Source organism: Schistocerca cancellata, chromosome 5, assembly GCF_023864275.1.
Source record: "Schistocerca cancellata isolate TAMUIC-IGC-003103 chromosome 5, iqSchCanc2.1, whole genome shotgun sequence".
Lineage (NCBI taxonomy): Eukaryota > Metazoa > Arthropoda > Insecta > Orthoptera > Acrididae > Schistocerca > Schistocerca cancellata.
This window is the reverse complement of record NC_064630.1, coordinates 25,961,931-25,970,923: the sequence shown is the minus strand read 5'-3', so window position 1 is coordinate 25,970,923 and position 8,993 is coordinate 25,961,931.

Genomic DNA, 8,993 nt, shown 5'->3' with positions numbered 1-8,993 from the left:
GGCTAAGAAATACAAACGGAAGTGGCCAGAGGGGCAGCTTCCTATACCAACATGACAACGGACGGACAGAACCATACTAAGGATAGAAACCTCTTTGCTTTTAGAAAGCGTAGCTACCTGTTCCGACGTTGGTCCTACTGTTCTCTAGCAGACAGCCTTGTCTGCTACCCTCAAGCATGCAACTAGAAATACATTTGCTCATTCATCCTCTCACACAGAAGGGAAGGGGGATGACGGTATCTTATCATATACAGTATATAAAAGAAAGCGGATGTAGGTTCCGTATGAGACTGTGTGACATGAATTACATATAAACTGTGATTTAAAGTGTAGTAGTGTGACAGATCGTTCTTGTTTATGTGTAAAAGTAACACGTTCCACTACTCAGTCTCCTCCCACATAGTCAGAAACGCCACAGTAAATTTAGAAGAGAAATTTATTCCATAAATGACAACAGATTTAAGAAATCAAACATGAAAGGAATCCAACAGAGACCTTTCAACTCCACCCCACAAATTGACATCCGGCACCTGTACAACACAATGTGTGCCCGTTCACGTGCTTTCATTCAACATTCTGGTGGTTACACAAGTTATTAATGCACCATCATTTCACAGTAGCAATGGCTTATGTCGCACCTACATTAACCTGTGATATTGCAACGTTAGTCACTGAAGTATGTTACATAGAGAAATATATTCAAAAAATTTCATAACTTTACATTAGTTGTGATTTTTTCATATATACACCTATCCATCTATATGAATATAGAAAATAAGAGGGCTGGTAGTGTGGGCTATAGCAAGCATATTTCACATAGAAGCCCATGTCCGGTATCCCTTAGCCTATGACGGTAGGCGTCGTTGAACAGCGTCGCGCGCCGCCAAGAGGATACGAAGACAACATGCCATCTGGGCCGCCATGGTAGCCGGTCTGCAGGGAAACGTTTTCAAAGTATTTGTGGCATCAAGATAAATGAGAAGTTGGTGTGAAGTTTTGTAACCTTTATTTGAAAACAGTTACTAAAAGTGCTCGAAATTGAGCCCTCTATGTCCGCAGCTCGTGGCCGTGCGGTAGCGTTCTCGCTTCCCACGCCCGGGTTCCCGGGTTCGATTCCCGGCGGTGTCAGGGATTTTCTCTGCCTCGTGATGACTGGGTGTTGTGTGCTGTCCTTAGGTTAGTTAGGTTTAAGTAGTTCTAAGTTCTAGGGGTCTGATGACCATAGATGTTAAGTCCCATAGTGCTCAGAGCCATTTGAACCATTTTTGGAAGCCCTCTTGCTTGAATAAACACCCTGCAACGGCGCCGCAATGACTGTCGCACTCTTTCAAACATCATCGGCAAAGTGGAAATTGAATAGGAGTCTGCTGTAATGCGCGCTATCAGCTCTCCATTGGTCTCAGTGGGAGTTTCATGGACAACAGATCCCAGGTGGTCCCAGACGAAAAACTCAGTGGGCAACAAGTCGGGGCAACGTGCAGACCATGCACCAGCCCACCGCACCCTATCCAGTTCTCGGCAAAGTTTTCATCCAAATGCATTCGCATGTGCGAAGATGCATCATAGTGCCGGTACCATATTCACTGTCGCAAGCTGACTGGAACATGTTCCGTCAAACTCTGACCAATTTCTCGTAAAAGATTAAGTACCCTTGTACGTTCAGTCGCTGAGGGAACATGTATACACCGACCAGATTAGGAACAAATGTTGATGGCGAAACGATTTTGATGACCACGACCAAAGGCGGCGTGCAGATTTACCGGTGCCGACACGTGTTGCTTATGGCTATTGCATATACCCTCTCGAGTAAATGATGCCCCATCCCTAACAAGTAAACGGTTCGGAAAGTCCTGTTGAATGGCACGCCTCTGCAGAAACCATAGGCAGAATTCACTTCGACGTGAAAATTTCTTCTGGGTTAATGGTGTGAACCTTCTGACGGCAGTAGGGGTGTAGATTATCTCGGTGACACAAACGCCAAATTGTGGACTGGGCTACACCCATTTCCCGTGCAACGTGCCGCGAGGTTGCTGAGGGTTTGTTTTCCAGCAGTGCTACCGCCCTTTCTTCAAGCCCTGGTGTACACACTGTGCGTTGACGACTGCGTCTGTCAGGCCTTCGCATCTGTTAGAACAAAATGAATGCTCCGGGTTTCGAAGTACACCGTAAATGCTCATTGGCCATTTCGGGAGCGTGCCAGTGGAAAACGTACCTCAAATCAACCTGTCTCTCGTAGAGACCTGTCGTTGGCAGTAAGTGTGCTTGGACCTGGCCCTCGACGATTCGTAAACAGCCGACGTACAGACGTTGGGCAGCTTTAACGTTTCCATCCGCCGTCCCGTAAGCACAGTGATTGCCTGTGGTTTCCTCCCAAGAATGGCGCTCAGTTTCTGTGTTTGTTTCCTCTATGTAACACCCATAAAACAGGCATTTGCACAGCCACATGCAACTAGTTCCGTTCCAGTAAGAGGCGGAAAACCCGTAGTGTTCTACATCTACATGGATACTCTGCAAATCACATTTAAGTGCCTGGCAGAGGGCTCATCGAACCACCGTCACTATTCTCTATCATTCCAATCTCGTATGGTGCGCGGAAAGAATGAACGCCTCTGTCTTTCCGTACGTGCTCTGATTTCCCTCATTTTATGGTGGTGATCGTTCCTCCCTATGTAGGTCGGTGTTAACAAAATATTTTAGCATTCGGAGAAGAAAGTTCCTGATTGGAATTTCGTGACGAGATTCCGTCGCAACGAAAAACGCCTTTCTTTTAATGATGCAACGAGAAACGCCTTTCTTTTAATGATGTCCAGCCCAAATCCTGTATCATTTCTGTGACACTGTCTCCCGTATTTCGCGAAAATACAAAACGTGCTGCCTTTCTTTGAATTTTTTCGATATACTCCGTCAGTCCTATCTGGTAAGGATCCCACACGGTGCAGCAGTTTTCTGAAAGAGAACGAACAAGCGTAGTGTAGGCGGTCTCCGTAGTAGGTCTGTTACATTTTCTAAGTGTCCTGCCAATAAAAAGCAGCCTTTAGTTACCCTACCCCACAACGTTTTCTTTGTGTTCCTTCCAATTTAAGTTGCTAGTAATTGTAATACCTAGGTACTTAGTTGAATTTACGGCTTTTAGATTAGACTGATTTATCGTGTAGCCGAAATTTAACGAGTTCCTTTTAGCACTCACGTGGATGACCTCACACTTTTCGTAATTTAGCGTCGACTGCCACTTTTCGCACCATTCATATATCTTTTTTCTAAATCGTTTTGCAATTTGTTTTCATCTTCCGATGACTTTATTAGTCGATAAACGACAGTGTCATCTGCAAACAACCGAAGACGGCTGCTCAGATTTTCTCCCATTTCGTTTATATAGATAAGGAACAGCAAAGGGCCTATAACACTACCTTGGGGAACGCCAGAAATCACTTCTGTTTTACTCGATGACTTTCCGTCAGTTACTACGAACTGTGACCTCTCTGACAGCAAATCACAAATCCAGTCACATAATTGAGACGATATTCCATAACCACGCAATTTCCCTACGAGCCGCTTGTGTGGTAGAGTGTCAAAAGCCTTTCGCAAATCCAGAATACGGAATCGATCTGAAATCCCTTGTCAATAGCACTCAACACTTCATGTGAATAAAGAGCTAGTTGTGTTTCACAGCAACTATGTTTTCTAAACCCATGTTGACTGTGTGTCAATAGACCGTTTTCTTCGAGGTAATTCATAATGTTTGAACACAATATATGTTCCAAAATCCTGCTACATATCGACGTTAACGATATGGGCCTGTAATTTACTGGATTACTCCTACTACCTTTCTTGAATATTGGTGTGACCTATGCAACTTTCCAGTCTGATGAGCATAGATGTTAAGTCCCATAGTGCTCAGAGCCAGCCAGTCAATGCCGCGTTTCGATCGCGACCGCATTGTTACTTTGTGCAAGGAAGGGCTCTCAACAAGGCAAAGTGTCCAGGAGTCTCAGAGTGAACCAAAGCGATGTTGGTCGGAGGAGACGCAGAGAGACAGGAACTGTCGATGACATGCCTCTCACTGGCCGCCCAAGGGCTACTACTGCAGTGGATGAGCGCTACATATGGATTATGGCTCGGAGGAACCTGACAGCGACGCCACGATGTTGAATTACACTCCTGGAAATGGAAAGAAGAACACATTGACACCGGTGTGTCAGACCCACCATACTTGCTCCGGACACTGCGAGAGGGCTGTACAAGCAATGATCACACGCACGGCACAGCCGACACACCAGGAACCGCGGTGTTGGCCGTCGAATGGCGCTAGCTGCGCAGCATTTGTGCACCGCCGCCGTCAGTGTCAGCCAGTTTGCCGTGGCATACGGACCTCCATCGCAGTCTTTAACACTGGTAGCATGCCGCGACAGCGTGGACGTGAACCGTATGTGCAGTTGACGGACTTTGAGCGAGGGCGTATAGTGGGCATGCGGGAGGCCGGGTGGACGTACCGCCGAATTGCTCAACACGTGGGGCGTCAGGTCTCCACAGTACATCGATGTTGTCGCCAGTGGTCGGCGGAAGGTGCACGTGCCCGTCGACCTGGGACCGGACCGCAGCGACGCACGGATGCACGCCAAGACCGTAGGATCCTACGCAGTGCCGTAGGGGACCGCACCGCCACTTCCCAGCAAATTAGGGACACTGTTGCTCCTGGGGTATCGGCGAGGACCATTCGCAACCGTCTCCATGAAGCTGGGCTACGGTCCCGCACACCGTTAGGCCGTCTTCCGCTCACGCCCCAACATCGTGCAGCCCGCCTCCAGTGGTGTCGCGACAGGCGTGAATGGAGGGACGAATGGAGACGTGTCGTCTTCAGCGATGAGAGTCGCTTCTGCCTTGGTGCCAATGATGGTCGTATGCGTGTTTGGCGCCGTGCAGGTGAGCGCCACAATCAGGACTGCGTACGACCGAGGCACACAGGGCCAACACCCGGCATCATGGTGTGGGGAGCGATCTCCTACACTGGCCGTACACCACTGGTGATCGTCGAGGGGACGACACTGAATAGTGCACGGTACATCCAAACCGTCATCGAACCCATCGTTCTACCATTCCTAGACCGGCAAGGGAACTTGCTGTTCCAACAGGACAATGCACGTCCGCATGTATCCCGTGCCACCCAACGTGCTCTAGAAGGTGTAAGTCAACTACCCTGGCCAGCAAGATCTCCGGATCTGTCCCCCATTGAACATGTTTGGGACTGGATGAAGCGTCGTCTCAAGCGGTCTGCACGTCCAGCACGAACGCTGGTCCAACTGAGGCGCCAGGTGGAAATGGCATGGCACGCCGTTCCACACGACTACATCCAGCATCTCTACGATCGTCTCCATGGGAGAATAGCAGCCTGCATTGCTGCGAAAGGTGGATATACACTGTACTAGTGCCGACATTGTGCATGCTCTGTTGCCTGTGTCTATGTGCCTGTGGTTCTGTCAGTGTGATCATGTGATGTATCTGACCCCAGGAAATTGTCAATAAAGTTTCCCCTTCCTGGGACAATGAATTCACGGTGTTCTTATTTCAAATTCCAGGAGTGTATGTCTTTCGTGCAGGCAGAGGACGTCGTGTTACGACAAAAACTGTGTGCAGTAGGCCGCATGATGCGCAATTACACTCCCGAAATCCATGGGGGGGCCAACTTTGCGACTACGACACCATGCAGCGTGGTACAGATGGCCTCAACAACATGCCGTACGGAGCGCTCGGGACTGGCATCACGTTCTCTCCGCCGATGAGTGTCGCATATGCCTTCAACCAGAGAATGGTCGGAGACGTGTTTTGAGGCAACCCGGACAGGCTTAACGCCTTAGACACACTGTCCAGCGACTGAAGCAAGGTGGAGGTTCCTTGCTGTGTTGGGGTCGTATTACGTGGCGCCGTAACGGCTGTACGATACGGGGATGCCATCCCCCGACCGATAGTGCAACACTACCAGCAGCATATTGACGAGGCATTCGTCTTCATGGACGACAATTCGCGCCCCCATCGTGCTCATATTGTGAATGACATCCTTCAGGATAACGTCATCGCTCGACTAGAGTGGCCAGCATGTTCTCCAGACATGAACCCTATGGAACAGGCCTGGGATAGGCTGAAAACGGGTCTTCATGGATGACGTGACCCACCAACGACTCTGTGGGATCTACGCCGAATCGCCATTGAGGAGTGGGACAATCTGAACCAACAGTGCCTTGATGAACTTGTGGATAGTATGGTTCGACGAATACAGACATGCATCAATGCAAGAGGACGTGCTACAGGGTATTAGAGGTAGCGGCGTGTGTAGCAATCAGGACCACCACCTCTGAAGGTCTCACTGTATGGTGGTACAACATGTAATGTGTTGTTTACATGAGCAATAAAGAGGACGGGAATGATGCTTATGTTGATCTCTATTCCAATTTTCTGTACATGTTTCGGAACTCTCGTAAGCGAGGTGATGCAAACCTTTTTTTTGATGTGTGTATTATCTCTTAGACTCTTCGCTGCAGGAGAGAAGTTGATATTTGTTTCATTTAGGGTTAAAGATGGGAGCGATTCCCGATACATCGGACTAATGGGTGATATACTTTAGGGCAGTATTATGGAAATGGAAGAGGACGTAGATGAAGATGAAATGGGAGATATGATATTGCGTAAAGAGTTTGACGGAGCACTGAAAGACCTAAGTCGAAACAAGGCCCTGGGGGTAGACAACATTCCGTTAGAGCTACTGATAGCATTGGGAGAGCCAGCCATGACAAAACTCTTGCATTTGTTGAACAAGATTTATGAGACAGGCGAAATACCTTCATATTTCAAGAAGAATATAATAATTCCAAGCCCAAAGAAAGCAGGTATTGACATATGTGAAAGTTACTGAAATAACAGTTTAATAAGTCACGGCTGCAAGACATTAACACGAATTCTTTGCAGGCGAATGGAAAAACTAGTAGAAGCCGACCTTGTGGGAGATCAGTTTGGATTCCGCAGAAATGTTGGAACACGTGAGGCAATACTGGCCCTACTATTTATCTTAGAAGATGGTGTGGTGTCACCGCCAGACACCACACTTGCTAGGTGGTAGCTTTAAATCGGCCGCGGTCCATTAGTACAAGTCGGACCCGCGTGTCGCCACTGTCAGTAATTGCAGACCGAGCGCCACCACACGGCAGGTCTAGAGAGACGTACTAGCACTCGCCCCAGTTGTACGGACGACTTTGCTGGCGACTACACTGACGAAGCCTTTCTCTCAGTTGCCGAGAGACAGTTAGAATAGCCTTCAGCTAAGTCCATGGCTACGACCTAGCAAGACGCCATTAACCATTTCTAGAGAGAGTCTCACTTGTATCATCAAGAATGCTGTATACAAATGATGGATTAAAGTTAAGTATTCCAGCAGCTACGTACTTTTCTTTATAGCATTCATTACGTATCCTGTTTCAGACCTAAGCAAGCCTGCGTGAGTTGACGCGTGCATTTCGGCCTCCTCTCTAAATTAGTGCGTTGTGTTGGCTAATCTGCCGACACAACAGATGGATTAAGGAAAGGCAAACCTACATTTATAGCATTAGTAAACTTTTAAAAATATTGAATTTAATACTCCCTTTCAAATTCTGAAGGTGGCAGGTGTGAAATAGAGAGAGCGATAGGCTATTTACAATTTGTACAGTAACCCGATGGCAGTTACATTAGTCGCGGGGTATGAAAGAGAAGCAGTGATTGGGAAGGGAGTGAGACATAATTGTAGCCTATCCCCGATGTTATTCAATCTGTATGTTGAGGAAGCAGTAAAGGAAACGAAAGAAAAATTTGGAGTAGGAATTAAAATCCATGGAGAAGAAACGAAAACACTGAGGTTTGCCGATGACACTGTAATTCTGTCAGAGACAGCAAAGCACCTGGAAGAACAGTTGAACGGAATGGACAGAGCTTTGAAAGGAGGATATAAGATGAACATCAACAAAAGCAAAACGAGGATAATGGAATGTAGTCGATTAAAATCAGGTGATGCTGAGGGAATTAGATTATGAAATGAGGCACTTAAAGTAGTAGATTAGTTTTGCTACTTGTGGAGCAAGATAACTGATGATAGTGGAAGTAGAGAGAATGTAATATGTAGACTAGCAGTAGCAAGGAAAGCGTTTCTGAAGAAGAGAAATTTGTTAACTTCGAATGTAGATTTAATGTCAGAGAGTCTTTTCGGAAAGTATTTGTGTAACCCTGTATGGAAGTGAAATATGGAAGATTAATGGTTTTGACAAGAAGAGAATAAAAGTTTTTGAAATGTGGTGCTGCAGAAGAAGCTTAAGATTAGATGGGTAGATCACGTAACTAATGAGGAGGTATTGAATAGAATTGGGGAGAAGAGGTGTTTGTGGCACAACTTGACAAGAAGAAGGGACCGCTTGGTAGGACATGTTCTGAGGCATCAAGGGATCACAAATTTAGCATTGGAGGGCAGCGTGGGGGGTAAATATCGCAGAGGCAGACCAAAAGATGAATACACTAAGTAGATTCAGAAGGATGTAGGCTGCAGTAGGTACTTGGAGATGAAGGAGCTTGCTCGGGATAGAGTAGCATGGAGGGCTGCATCAAACCAGCCTCTGAACTGAAGACCACAACAACAACAACAAGAATTTCGACTCAAATAAGTCTTCTGGATACGAAACTACAAAAAATGTCATACACAAAAGTGTTAATTATCCGGAAACTAATTAAGTACTGGTGTTCTTATACTGTTTTGGAATTTAGCTACAGTATGGAAAGCCTCCAAAGCAGTCATTATTAAGAAATCAGCTGACAGGGATATTTCAGATCCAAAGTCCTAGAGTTCCATACGCCTAATAAACACCGTAGCAAAGATTCAGGAGAAGCTACTGTGTAAACACACAGAGTTCTCAGGGACACGAGCCTACTCGAATTCGGCTTTATAACCGGTAAATCTAACCATCAACCGTGCCCTCACATAG